This window comes from Globicephala melas, chromosome 11 (assembly GCF_963455315.2).
Source record: "Globicephala melas chromosome 11, mGloMel1.2, whole genome shotgun sequence".
NCBI classification, from domain to species: domain Eukaryota; kingdom Metazoa; phylum Chordata; class Mammalia; order Artiodactyla; family Delphinidae; genus Globicephala; species Globicephala melas.
Window position 1 is genome coordinate 89,735,562 of NC_083324.2, and position 13,282 is coordinate 89,748,843.

At 42.8% G+C, this 13,282-nt stretch overlaps 1 protein-coding gene and 1 long non-coding RNA gene across 2 annotated transcripts in view; one reads left to right on the forward strand and one right to left on the reverse strand.

The window, feature by feature from the left end:
• ATXN1 (ataxin 1) overlaps positions 1-13,282 on the forward strand; it is a 517,157-nt gene that overhangs the window by 13,715 nt on the left and 490,160 nt on the right. The window lies entirely within an intron of this gene.
• The window catches only part of LOC115866124 (uncharacterized), a 107,865-nt gene continuing 95,829 nt past the window's right edge, over positions 1,247-13,282 (reverse strand). Inside the window, exon 6 of the long non-coding RNA XR_011377843.1 lies at positions 1,247-1,700. This is a non-coding gene — a long non-coding RNA (uncharacterized lncRNA). The remainder of the gene's footprint in view (positions 1,701-13,282) is intronic.

The window sequence follows — 13,282 nt, forward strand, 5'->3', positions numbered from 1 at the left end:
CCACTCCCAGATCAAACTTCCGAAAGCACAATTTATGCTCAGCTTAGAGACCCCGTTTTACCATTGACGGGCTGCCCAATCTGTTAATGTCGCCCCTTCTCTGAGCCTCACCTTCCTGAAGAGTAACAGTAGGATAATAATGTTGTTTCTTCCTTGAAGGGTTGTTAGGAGGATTCACTGAAAGACTGTACGTGAAGGGCTTTCTCAAAAGTCCTGGCAGGTGTTCATTATTTCTCAAAATCTTTCTATGGGCTTCTCATTACCTGAAGTTCAAACTCTACCGCGTTTAAACAACTCCGAGACCAAAATCCACCCACACACCCCTTTGTTGTTTTGACTTTCTATTACTCCCAGATATGAACCTTCTTTTCCAGCTGGACATATGTACCCACATTCTCAGTGGGTGTGGCTGGTGTGAAAAAATAAAATCCAGAGAAATTCAGGACATTGAGGAAACGTGGCAGGAACACCAGATGAGTTGGCGAAACAGATTTAAATAAACATTTTAGACACAGATTTTTTTTCTCACTCGACTCCTGATGGTAGAGTGTACCAGCTCAGCATCCTTAACTTGGAAAAAATGATCAAGGCTTGCTTTCTGGCTGTCACTGTTTTCCAAGTGTGTGACCTTAGGATGCTCACTTTAACTACCTAAGATTTCCTTTCTTTCTCTGTTAAAACTTTGAATGTTACCAGATTGTTGGGAGGAGTTGATGAGGCAATGTATGTTAAAAATAAAGAAAGAAAGTTAAAGGAAAATGTTAAAGGATTATACAAATGCTGGTTTGCCATTAATGGGTCATTGTGAGGACAGGTGAATTCACAGCGCTTGACAGACACCTGCAGAGCAGTTCTTTTGATCAACAAATCCTTGTGTAATCCCCTAGGGTAGGTGATTCATTATTCCCTCAATAGGTCTCTCCTAAAATTTCATAAGCAGTGCCATTCTGAGGGCAGAGGAAAAGCAGTTAAACAATCTAAAAACACTAATTTTCCCTAAATTTGGAGAGCAGGTACTTATCTGTGCGGGTAATTGCCTTGCCTCAGAGCACTGTTGGGTACTTCAAACCTCTTTCCATCTACAGCCAGCTTTTGATCATCTAGGGACTGTTCACTCCATTTGGGGCTTTGTTTTTCTTCCTCTTCCTGCCCACAGCCTCCTTCTTCATCATCCCCTACCCATTAGCACACCTCCCCAAGGCAGGACCAGGAAAGAAGACATTGATGAACTCAAGGAAGTCAGTAAGAGTCCTTTTTAACAATTTAAACTGGTGAAAGAGCAGAGGTCAAATAAAATGTGGTTCCCGAGCACTCTGTGAATTTCATTCATCTCTGACCACGCTTTCCCCTTCAACATAACCACAAGTAACTAGAGATGGACTGAATTGGAGCCCTTCTCATATAAATTCAGCTTCTTCGGCAAAGAGCCACGAAGTGTAAGGGTCCCCCCTCCTCCCTTTTACAAATAATGAAATGCTGCTCATCTACTTAGAACTGCTCTTTGGATCTCAAGGACATCAGGCCAGCGGACAGGAGCCACCCAGAGCAGCTGTTTTGGAGCAATAGTCTTCGTAACAGAAGCAGGCAGATCCCAAGGGAAAGAGCGGGTATCCTTCGGCCAGATCCAGATAGGGACCCTGTATTCAGTAAGCACACTCCCAAGACGCATGCGCTCCCCTGAAAACGAGTCGCTTAAACATCTGTGGGGAGACAAAGGGAAACATGGGGAAGGAACACAGAAATGAATATTTCAGCATAAATGTGAGAAGAAGTACACTGCAACTTGCAAACAGCCTTCTGTAGCGCATGCCATAAATTAACACAATATAAATTTATACATATTTACACCACATAGTCTCTAACTATATAAATCCTCAATACTCAGACTTGTGGGGTAGGTGTAAGAGAACAGTCCATATGTTTATTCATGTTCTGTGGAGCTCTAGGGAACTCAGTGATTTACACACATACGCACACAGTGTATAACTAAAGGTGATTCTAAATGTTTAACTCAAACTAATGCCTAACAACAAAACTCTATTTTAGAAAATGTTCCCATTTTTAAAGATAGTCACAGCCAAAGAGAATTTTAATTCCATTTAACTGAGCAGTTACCTAGTTGCCTTATGTATGCCAAAACATCAGTAAATAGTTAGTGACGTGTGCATAAAGGTTGTATGGAGTGAGCTTTTTACTGATGGAAAAGACACGTTAAATTCCTAGGCTCTCCCATTGTATGAAAGAAAGCAGGATTAAAATACAAGACTTCATAATTTCTGCTTGGAAGCTCCTTAGTTGATAAGAGACACGGTCATATCCAGGTAGCGGGGGAAGTCACTGAAATCAAGAGTCAGAATAGGGCTTCCCTGGTGGCGCAGTGGTTGAGAGTCCGCCTGCCGATGCAGGGGACACGGGTTCGTGCCCCGGTCCGGGAGGATCCCACATGCCGCGGAGCGGCTGGGCCCGTGAGCCATGGCTGCTGAGCCTGCGCGTCCGGAGCCTGTGCTCCGCAACGGGAGAGGCCACAACGGTGAGAGGCCCGCGTACCGCAAAAAAAAAAAAAAAGAGAGAATAGCTGGGTTCTGCTCTTGGCTCTGACATTTGCTGGCATATTCTCCTTGGACAAGTCACTTAACCTCTTGGAGACCATATCCTTGGGAAGATAGTAACAACTGCCCTGAGTGCCTCAAAAAATGGCAAGAATCAATGACACAGAGCCGATGTGAAAGTCCTTGGCAACGGCAATGTTTCTGCATGCACTGTCAAGTCATTGTTATGGGTTCTTTCATAATTTGCTGCTAAGCAAACAAAATGCAAACAGTTTCTTTTACAGTTTTCTTGGAAGAAGTCTACATCTGAGTTGCTGTTGACACTCTTTGTCTCAGAAGAATGCCATCCACAACGGTCCGAGAAGCACATCCTAGCACCAGTTGCCAACTTGCCTTTGCCACACGCATGTGTGTGGGCAGGGACTGTCAGTGTGTCTTGGACATTGCCCAGTACCCAGTGGGTATTCATTAAATATGGAGTAACAGTAAGTATTTTAGGGGAAAATGGCTGTCTGACACAAACAACACAGCAATTCCCTCACATGTCACTACTTAAAGGTATAGCAGATGTAAAGTGAGCAGAGCCTTTCTGTCCTGGCAGGCACCAAAGAATCACAAGAAAATGGAATTACGCTCATCTTAGCCAAAGTAACAACTGCTACACAATGAAGGGTATAGAAGCTTCGTCTCTGCTTTGCGTTACACTGACAGTGAATAGCATCCTCTTCAGATAACACCTTGTCTCTATTTCTGAATAACTTGTTTCTCCCACTTTGTGTTTGAGATTATATTAGTAATACATCGTTAGGGGGTTGGAGAGGAGAAACTCTTTCTTCTACTACCCCCTCCACATCCTTACAGGCATGGGAAAGGGCTGCACATCACAGAGACGCCCTTAGACGCCGTGTAACAGGCAGCACGTCAACTGAGGATCACATAGAATAACTGAGTGATGCTATGTCCCTATGGACACCCCTGTCCACTACCACCGCCACCATGCATTGTGGAGCAGTGAGGGCTCCAGCAGAATCACCCAGCCCCAAGCTCAGTGAAATGAGTAAGGCCTTCTGAGGAAGAGTTCGGCATGTGTAAGAAACAAGAATAGCACCAACAAGACACACAGGAACCTCATTTTAGAACAAAGCCCCACTCAGCCTCATCCCTAGGAGTGGAGGAAGGACCACGTGTGAAGGAACGAAGATATTTTCAAAGTTCTCTTTCTCATGCTTTTTCTTTTACTCCACCCACAGCCTGCTGGGGGTTAAGATGTGAAGTGGGGAGTGCCCAATCAAGAGTAACATTTGTAACTTTGAGATCATAATTTCCTAATCTGATGAAATCTATGGGTTCCTTTTCTAAAAACATGCATGTGACACAAAATCACAAATACAATTTCGGAAGGCTGACCGCCACTTCTAACCCAGTTTCAGAGCTCAGCTCTGAAGAATCCAGGGAAAGACAGCAAGGAGTGATGCTTTATTAGGTCTGTTTTTTCTATGGGGCTAGAACAGGGAAGGAGTGTGTGTTAGTTTTCTGTTGCTGCTGTAACAAATCATCACAAACTTGGTGCCTTAAACAGCACAAGTTAACTGTCTTACAGTTCTGGAGGTCAGAAGCCTACAGTTGTTCAGCCAGGCTGTGTTCTTTCTGGAGGCTCTAAGGGAGAATCTTTTTCCTTGACTATTCCAGCTGTTAGAGGCTGCTCAAACTCCTTGATTCACACCCTGCTCAATCCTAGTCTGCTTTCGTCATTGTATCTCCTTCCCTGATTCTGATCCCCTCTACTCCCTCTTATAAGGACCTTGGGATCGCAGTGGACCCACCTGGATAATCCATGATAATCTCCTCATCTCAAGATCCTTATCTGAATCACATCTGCAAAATCCCTTTTGCCATGGAAGGTAACATGTTCACAGGTTCTGGGATTTAGGAAGTAGACATCCTGGCGGGGGGGGGGGGGGTGTGTGTGACATTATTCAAACTACCACCTGGTGCTTGAAGGGTTTTACTTAGCAGAGGACCATTTGCTAGAATAGACAGGGGTTCAGGGCAGAAGAGCTAGCCAGAAATTGAAAGTGGGCATTTACTTATCACATCCTCCAAGCCTCTATCCTCATGGAAGTTACTGGATGGGAACCAAATCTGGGCCATGGGAAGGAAGTATTGTACTGCAGTGCTTGAGAAAGCATGATTCCCTTTTAAGCCATGGTTCCAGAAAGACACTTGGTCTCACTCTAGCTTGAATGGACTGTTCCAACTAGATTATTGATAACTTGGAATGGCACCAACACAAAAAGAAAAGGGAGCATTGAGGAGATGATCAAGCTAATTGAGGTTAGATGCTTAGTCAAAATAATTTACATCACTCTCCCCTCAGTTTTCTGGATCTTTGAAAGTCATTTTTCCTTAAATTTCCAAAATAGATCATCTCCGCAACTATCCCCTTCATTTTCTCTAGAGAGATAGGATAATGTACAAGCTAGGGTCTGAACGTATAGAAAAGGAAATGAACATGGGCCATAACACGGTAGGACTTTATGATTACCTGGAGGAACCTTTGCAGATTTCATATAACACTAAGAGTGCTATTCTTAGCAAAATTCGCACTTGGTATGCTCAGTTTCAATATGAACTCAATATTTGAGGAAAAGGAAATTAAATCAGCATTTGGGTGGTTGTTTTCTTTTCTGATCTATAACCAGACTGGTGTGTCTGGATCCTGTGATCAAGATAGAATGTCATTATCCTGGTTTTTGTCTGTGACCTGTCAGAATGGACGATTAGGTTTGAACTGAAAGGCAGCACATATGCTTCTCAAATGCTTAATGGTAGCAACAGAGAAACATTGAATAAGCTTCATGTTGAAAATGTTGTCAGTTCTCTTCCTAAGCCCTTCAGTGTTAAAACTGGGCAAAAATAGATGGTAGAGCAAAGGCTGTTGTTTCCCTGATGTTCTCAGAAGCCAGTTCCCAGTTCTAGGCTTAGCCTCCCTGCTGAGTTTGAACTGAGGCTGGTGAGAAGATAAATGCCATACAGTCCCCCACAATGGAAGTCAGAGGTAGGCTTTGCATCTCTCTAGAGCATTGCACTGAAGTACTGTTGATGTGGTTCTTTTGCTTTAAATGGAAAACCCTCCAGGGAAGTTTTGTGTACTGTAAGCATGATCTCTGTTGGAGCAGATAATAGGATCTATGTGAATGTAATATAAAAGAGAGGGAGAGAAGGGGGGCGGTGCATGATAATGCAGATTAGAAATTATGCAGCTGAGACTTTCATTTACTGGGGCACATAATAGAAAAATGCCACTCTCTCAACTGCCATTTTATTGTGGTTTCTCAAAGTTTTGGGGAAGATTATTCTAAAAACAAACCAGTTTAACTCTCAAGAAGTCAGGCTGATCAACAAAACTTGATATGTGTTTCCTGAACGTATAAATACTCATCTACACTATGTTTTTAAACTGCACACGTTTTGAAGGTAGCACTTGAAATAAACAATAGTGGATATGATTATCACTGACTTCACCTGGATAATCAAGGAGTAATTGATTTGAAAAGAGGTCTTTTATTAAAAGAGGTACAGAAAATGTTTAGATAGCCTAGCTTAATGATTCAAAGGAGACAACGCATATAGTGAGGATGCTACTTGTAGTACTATGATAACGAAAAGAGACAGTGTCATGAAATTCCATACATGCCAAGAATGTTCATCTGGACATATGTAAATATGTCAAAAATGTTAGTTCTTGGCATGTTCCCTCCTGTATTAGGGTTCTCCACAGAAGCAGAACCATTAAGAGGCAGGTAGATAGATGACAGCTGACAGATAGTTAGAGAAGAGATTTATTATAAGGAATTGGCTTATGCAATCATGGAGTCTGACAAGTCCCAAGATCTGCAGTCAGCAGGCCGGAGACACAGAAGAGCCAATATTGTAGTTTCAGTCTGAGTCTGAGGCCCTGAGAACCAGGAAACCTGATGGTGTAGTTCTAGTCTGAAGATGGGTAGTCTTAAGACCCAGGAAGAGCGAAAGTTTCAGTTCAAGTCTGAAGGCAGAATGGAAACAATGTTCCAGCTCGTAGGCAGTCCGGCTGAAGGAATTCCTTCTTACTCGAGGAGGCTAAGCATTTTTGTTCTATTCAGGCCTTCAACTGACTGGATGAGGCCCACCCACGTTAGGTAGAGCCATCTGCTTTACTCGGTCTGCTGATTCAAGTGTTAATCTCATCCAGAAATATGCTATTTGTACAACGGAATATTATTCAGCAGTAAAAAAGAGTGAAATACGGACACATGCAACAGAGTGGAGGTACCTTGAAAACATGCTAAGTGAAAGAAGCTGTTCATATTGTTCCATTTATATGCAATGTCCAGAGTAAGCAAACCTATAGGGACAGAACGTAGCTTAGTGGCTCCTTAGGGCTGAAGGGAGGGGATGGAATGGGAGGATAGGGGGAATGATAGCTAAAGCGTAGGGGATTTCTTTTTGAGGTGAACAATATGGTCTAAAATTGGTGGTGGTGATGGTTGCACATATCCACAAATATACTAAAACCCAGTGAATTGTACTTGGATACTTGCTATGCTAGAAATAAGCACAGGATGCTCTGGGAGCTAATGAGAAAGTTAGGAAAAGCTTTGTGGAGGAGGTGATACTTGAGCTAGATTCTAAAATATTGGTAGAAATTGGCCTGTTGAAGAGAGAGAGAGAATAGGGAATGTAAAAGGAGAAAAGAAGGAGGGTATTAACACAAGAGAGGATAACATGAGCAAGGATTTGGGGGAAAGTAGTAGTAATGGAAGTTTGGAGTTTTGAGCATGACAGTAGTGGGAATGGAGAGTTTGGGAAAGACTGGAAAAAGAATGTGATGTGATACATATGGAGCACACTGGGACACCACAGACACTGTTGCATATTTGATCCTTATGTAACATTTAAGTGTGTTTTAACCAAAAATATATGCTAGCATAGAAATGCCTGTAGGAGAAATATTGAACTGACCAGGTCACGAAATACAGCACAGAGCACGAATTGGCTGCATTAAACGTTAAGAGGTGTAGCTCTTATATCCCATGAACACCTTAAATTCATGAATGAGCCGTCCTCTTCCACCATTCCCCTCCAGAAATCGTCTGCCTGCTTCTCCTCATGTCTTTCTCATCTAACCTGGAAGCACTAAGTCAGAAAGACAGGCGTTAATTTAGGGGAAAAAAAGAGTTAAGAGGTATAACATAATAGGCTGGTACACATAAAAAATTGCATGTTTACTGAAACATGTAAAACCTTCCCCATAAGTCTATAGGAGAACCTGGCCAGATACAAAACACTCTTTTTCAAACAAGAACAATGGTGAAGGGCATAGAGAAAGGAGTGCAATAACTGTGGATGAATTTTTAGGTGTTACAAGACATAGTTATGCCACTGCTATGTCTGTGCAGTAATGATTGCTGACTTGCTTTATGTTTTTAAAGTCTTTTAAATGTGCTTCCAAAAAACAGTATTTTAAAATAAGTTTTGAAACACATAAGGGCTGAGAATACTGCTTTCAGTTGTGGGGTTTATTAGGATAATTAAGCTAACTGCAGCACCAGACAAATCCCTATGTCTCAGAGACTGAATACAGTAAAGGTTTGTTGCTTGCTTATATGAAATGTGATATAATTTCCTCTTGAAGATACATCATCTGGCGTATGCAGTGCTCAACAAAAGAGAGGGATAGAAGAGACATTGAGCTGTTAGCAGCCTTACCCCAGAAGTTTCACCTAGAAGTTTCACTTCCGTTCCCAATCCGTTGGTCAGAACCAGTCATATGGTTCCAATCTAACTCAAAGGAGGCTGGGAATACAGGGGTACACATGGAATATTTAGTGAGCACTGAATGTCCCTGTTACATGTGTGTAATGAAGAACAACGCTAAAGGCTGGGAGACCTCAGCCCTGAACTGGCAGTAAGCAGTTATGTTGGGGGAGCAGGGCACACACGAGATGGGTGAATTGGGGGTGATAAAAGGAAGAGAGGAAACAAGAATATCCAAGACGCCTGGCTGACACTTTTAGGTCTAGATATCCATCTTAGGAATTATCCAAGCCATTTAATTTCCTCCTTCTCCCTCTGGCCATCCCCCCCAGTTCACTGGAGAGTAAGCTGAGTACGATAAAGAGATAGAAGTACAAAAGGATAGAGACATCTTCTCTTTGTCAAAGGCCCAGTAGAGGAGATAATAGCTCCTGATGAAATGCAGGTGGAATTCATTCACCCATACTCTTTCTGGTTTTCACTCTTGCAAATAACTGAATAAGTAAATTCAGGGGTATCTACTTAGGCTTATAGTATAGAAGAATTGGATGACCACAGCGACCACAGTGACATTTATATCTGACACAAGATGACTTTATTGAGGGAACCAGACCATCCCATCCTCCTACAGGACTCCCCCAGATCATCTCACCACCACATTTCCTTCTTCCCCTTCAGAAAGCACAGTATGTCAAAACCAGCAATGAGGGCTTCTCTGGTGGCGCAGTGGTTGAGAGTCCGCCTGCCGATGCAGGGGACACGGGTTCGTGCCCCGGTCTGGGAAGATCCCACATGCCGCGGAGCGGCTGGGCCCGTGAGCCATGGCCGCTGAGCCTGCGCATCTGGAGCCTGTGCTCCGCAACGGGAGAGGCCACAGCAGTGAGAGGCCCGCGTACCGCAAAACAAACAAACAAACAAACAAAAACCAGCAATGATAACCGCATTGGAAAGCCAGGCGGGGAAAGAGAAAAAGGGAAAGTGCAGTCACTGCCAGTTCTGCTCCTTTCAGAGGCCCAACAGTGGTCCTCAGGCCATCATCTCTGCCTAGCCAGTGGCTACTGCTTAGTGAATAGCCAACAGCTTGTTTCCCGTGGCTTCAGTAAGACCCACGCGAACCAAAGGGTTTATCTTCCTGATCACAAACCAACAGATGCAGCAGGTAGTGGTAATGTACTTTTCCTTGAGTTGAACTGAAAGTTTAGTTTCCTTTGAAAGCTTTAAAGCACTCCAGCAATGTGAATGGAGTCATTAGCTAGACTTCAGAACATTTCTCTTCCTACCCAATGGATTGTAGGAGAGACTGTCAGCAGTGACAAGTAGATATGTGGCCCAATGGACCCTTTTCGCAATGGGGACGCATTCTTCCTAAATCCTGATTTGAAGAAAATACCTCTCTATTTCTGGTGCTGCAATTACCTATTTCCCCCATAAGGCTGTGTGTGTGTCTCAAAAAAAAGATGTCTTATGCAATTTTGCATTTCCAGAATCTGTCACGGTCAGAAGCACAGCTAGGGGTGGGTGACAGAACAGATTACACCTTTGATCCCGGGCTTTCAGATACACAGTTAATTTTATTAAATGAATGAATGATGTCAGAAGTCTAAGACGTAGTCCCTGTGAATAAAGAATGAGAAGGAACCGGCCAAACCAAGAGCAGGAGTACTTCCTACAGAGGGAACAGTAAGAGTAAAGGCTCGGAACCAAGAAAGAGGATAGGATGTTAGAAGAACAAAAAAACAGAAGCCATTGTGGCTAGAGCCTAGTGAATAGGGGAGAGTGGAATTAGATGAATTGAAGAAGTAGATGGAACCAGATCATTCTCGGCCATCATCTCTTCCTGGAAGCCACCATCTTAAATATTCACCATGATCACTACCAGCTCAGTTCAGTGACCTTTTTTGGACCTTCCATAGTGACCAGAATTTGCATCTCTCACTACTCTTTTGCCACCTTATGACTATCTCTTTGTGTGTTGGTTACCCTCTAGACAATGACCTTTCTGAAAAAAAGAAGCCATTCATCTTTTTCTCTCTAGCATTCATGCCAACACGTATAAGGTGGTCAATAAATTTTTCTGGTACAAATGGATGAAAAGAAAGGTGACGTTGCAGGTCTCCCTGTGACAATGGCTGGAACCAGCATGATGATAGTGGTGTTAGGGAGCAAAGAAGGATTCTAAGAGACAACTCATCTCCAAAAACACTTTGAGTTTTACCAGTGAGATTTGATCTCCTTTCAAGAAGTCCTTTCCTCCTCCCACCCACCCCTCCTTCACATTCTTTCTAAGGATGACCCACTTCTCACTAAGATTTCTTCCAAATAACAGGTTGTTGGGACCCTTCATTAAAGAAAAAGGTTTCCCCTTCAATGAAAATGACTGGAAACAGTGAAAAGACACAGTTTGAAGCTGAAGGCCCCCTGCCAATACGATGACCTAGTTAGGAACCAAAACAAAGAACAGATAAATCAGGGGAATAAAAGTCTCCCCATCACCCCCTTCCATCTTCTACTCACTGCGGTGACTTCTATGAAGTTTTAAACTTGAGGAGCTAATTTAATTTTCTAGAATTGGAAAATCCCAACCCCTACCTCAAAAGTTCTTCCCAGAGAAGTGGAGATAGAATTTTATACACTCTAATGATGTGAGAAGGTCAGTTTTATTCTCACCTCTCTCTAATGATGTGAGAAGGTCAGTTTTATTCTCACCTCTCAGAGGCACACTTCCCTCCATTATTTCTCATTCTTCCTGTCCCTACCCCCCCAGTATATCTTAGAAAATTCATTTTTGTCTTACTGCTCTCAAAAATCACGACAGCTCAGCAACAACTCTCCACTTACTAATATTGGGGTGAGTTGGGTGTTGGAAGGTACAACCAAGTGTTGGTGAGGTGGGGAAAGAAAATTACATTCTTTAGGGACATGGCTTTTAAATAGTTCTACTGAATTATCCCCTAATGGCAAAGGAGAGTCAAAGAGTACATCTTAGGGTTTGGGGTCAGAGCATGAAGGAGGCATAGGCAAGCCTGAAAATTTTTTAAGTATCTTGTTTTATCTTAAAAATTGCTGAAAAATGGATCGCACACACAAACACTCCTCCATGTTTGTACTAAAATTAAAATGGTCCATCTACCAAATCTTTGAGTAAAGTTGATAAGACCAACACCATGAAGTTTAACCTGTGCCTTCAGGTACTAGTATCTCCCAAGACCATCATTACCTCTGAGAGAATGAATACCTCTGTTTTAGAGCCTTGTTCCCGGGACATCTGTTCTTGCAAATTCCAGACAAGCACGTGTAGAGGTTGAAGCTACCTGTCATAAGTTTCAATGAGACAGTGGAAGAGCAGATTCCCAACTGGGTTTTAACCCAGTCTCAATTGAGCATATCTAGAAGGCTGTTAGGAAAGATGCTGGAGACAGGAGAGGAGAGAGTTGATCATTATGCCACTTTCTGTGGCCATTGATGGTTACGCAGAAATGTACAGAGATGTTATGGTTATTTCCCTATGATCCATTGGTAGGTAAGACGTGAGGGCAGAGCATTTGAAAGGTTGCAGAGGTTGTTCACGGCAGCTTTTATTAGCTCACTAGGCTTCAGTCTCCTGTGGGCCTCATTCATTTCCTCTATCGTACCGCTTTATTTATTTTCTCCTTCTTGCCCCCAGGACTCCAGAATGCGACGTGACTAGTTATTCTTACCTCACCTGAAATTTCTGGGTGTGACAGACCATGAGATAATTGTAGCTTTGGATACTCTTTTTTCCAGCTAAAATGTGATTTTGCTTTCCTGTTGCTCTAGCAAATTATCATTTCCATCGCCAAAAAGTATTATTCAACAAATATTTGTTACTGTCTTGTCAATGCATTAAGGAAACAAAAACCTTATGGCACAGTAGGAATGCACATTGTAGAAAGTGTTTTATAATTTTCATTTTTTTTTTGCTTTGATTTTCCTTCTATTTCTGGTGCCTAAGACAATGCCTGGAGTATAAGTGCTTTCACTAGTATTGTTGAGTTTGAGTGAATTGTTTTAAAAAAAAACAAAACTGTAGAGCAGAGACAGTCTACAGAGGATGTAACTCAAACCCCTCGCACTACAGAAGAGAACCAGAGAAGCCGGGGGGATTGTCCATGGATATGCAGGTTGTAAGGCAGAAGCAGAGCTAGAAGCAGAGTCGGGTCCATTGCTGTATACCACACAGCCTCAGAATTGAAGCAGGCCCAATGTTACTAAATTGATTGACTCTCTCTTAATGACTTGGTTCTGCTTTTAGAATTATCTAGGATCAGATGTGATTTGTAGACTAGCTTGTTAATGTTGAAATGGCCCCCACTTAAGCTGCTGTGTCAGATAAGATGCTTTTTGGCTGCAAGTGACAAAAAATCTAAGTCAACTGACTTAGTAAAGAATTTCATTGGCTCACTTAATTGGAAGTCTAAAAGTAAGTTAGACTGCCTTTTGTATGTGACTTGTTATAGCTCCTAATCTGTCTCCTTGTGACCCCATGGCTCCGCCTTCCTCACTGTTCTCAAACCAGCAGTGAAGAGGCTTTAATAGTACCACGACTCCTGTCAGCACTCTACAGGGTTGGAAGAAGTGGATAGTATCTCTTCCTATGCCCTCTGTTAGGGGCATCATCCAGTCCACTGGGGGTCCAAGGAGAACAAAAATGTGGAGGGAGGGCGAATTTGCTCTCTCTGCCTGGGTGGGGATATCCACTTCCTCCTGCCCTCAGGCATGGGCTCTCCTGACTCTCAGGCCTTTGGACCGAGAATGAATTATACCAGCTCTCCTGGTTCTGCAGCATACAGATGGCCAACTGTGAGCCAATGTCTTTAATAAGACACTGACTCCTCTCTCTCTCTCTCCCCCCTCTCCAGGCATACAGACACAACAGCTAATTGGTTCTCTTTCTCTGGAGAGCTCTAATATACTAC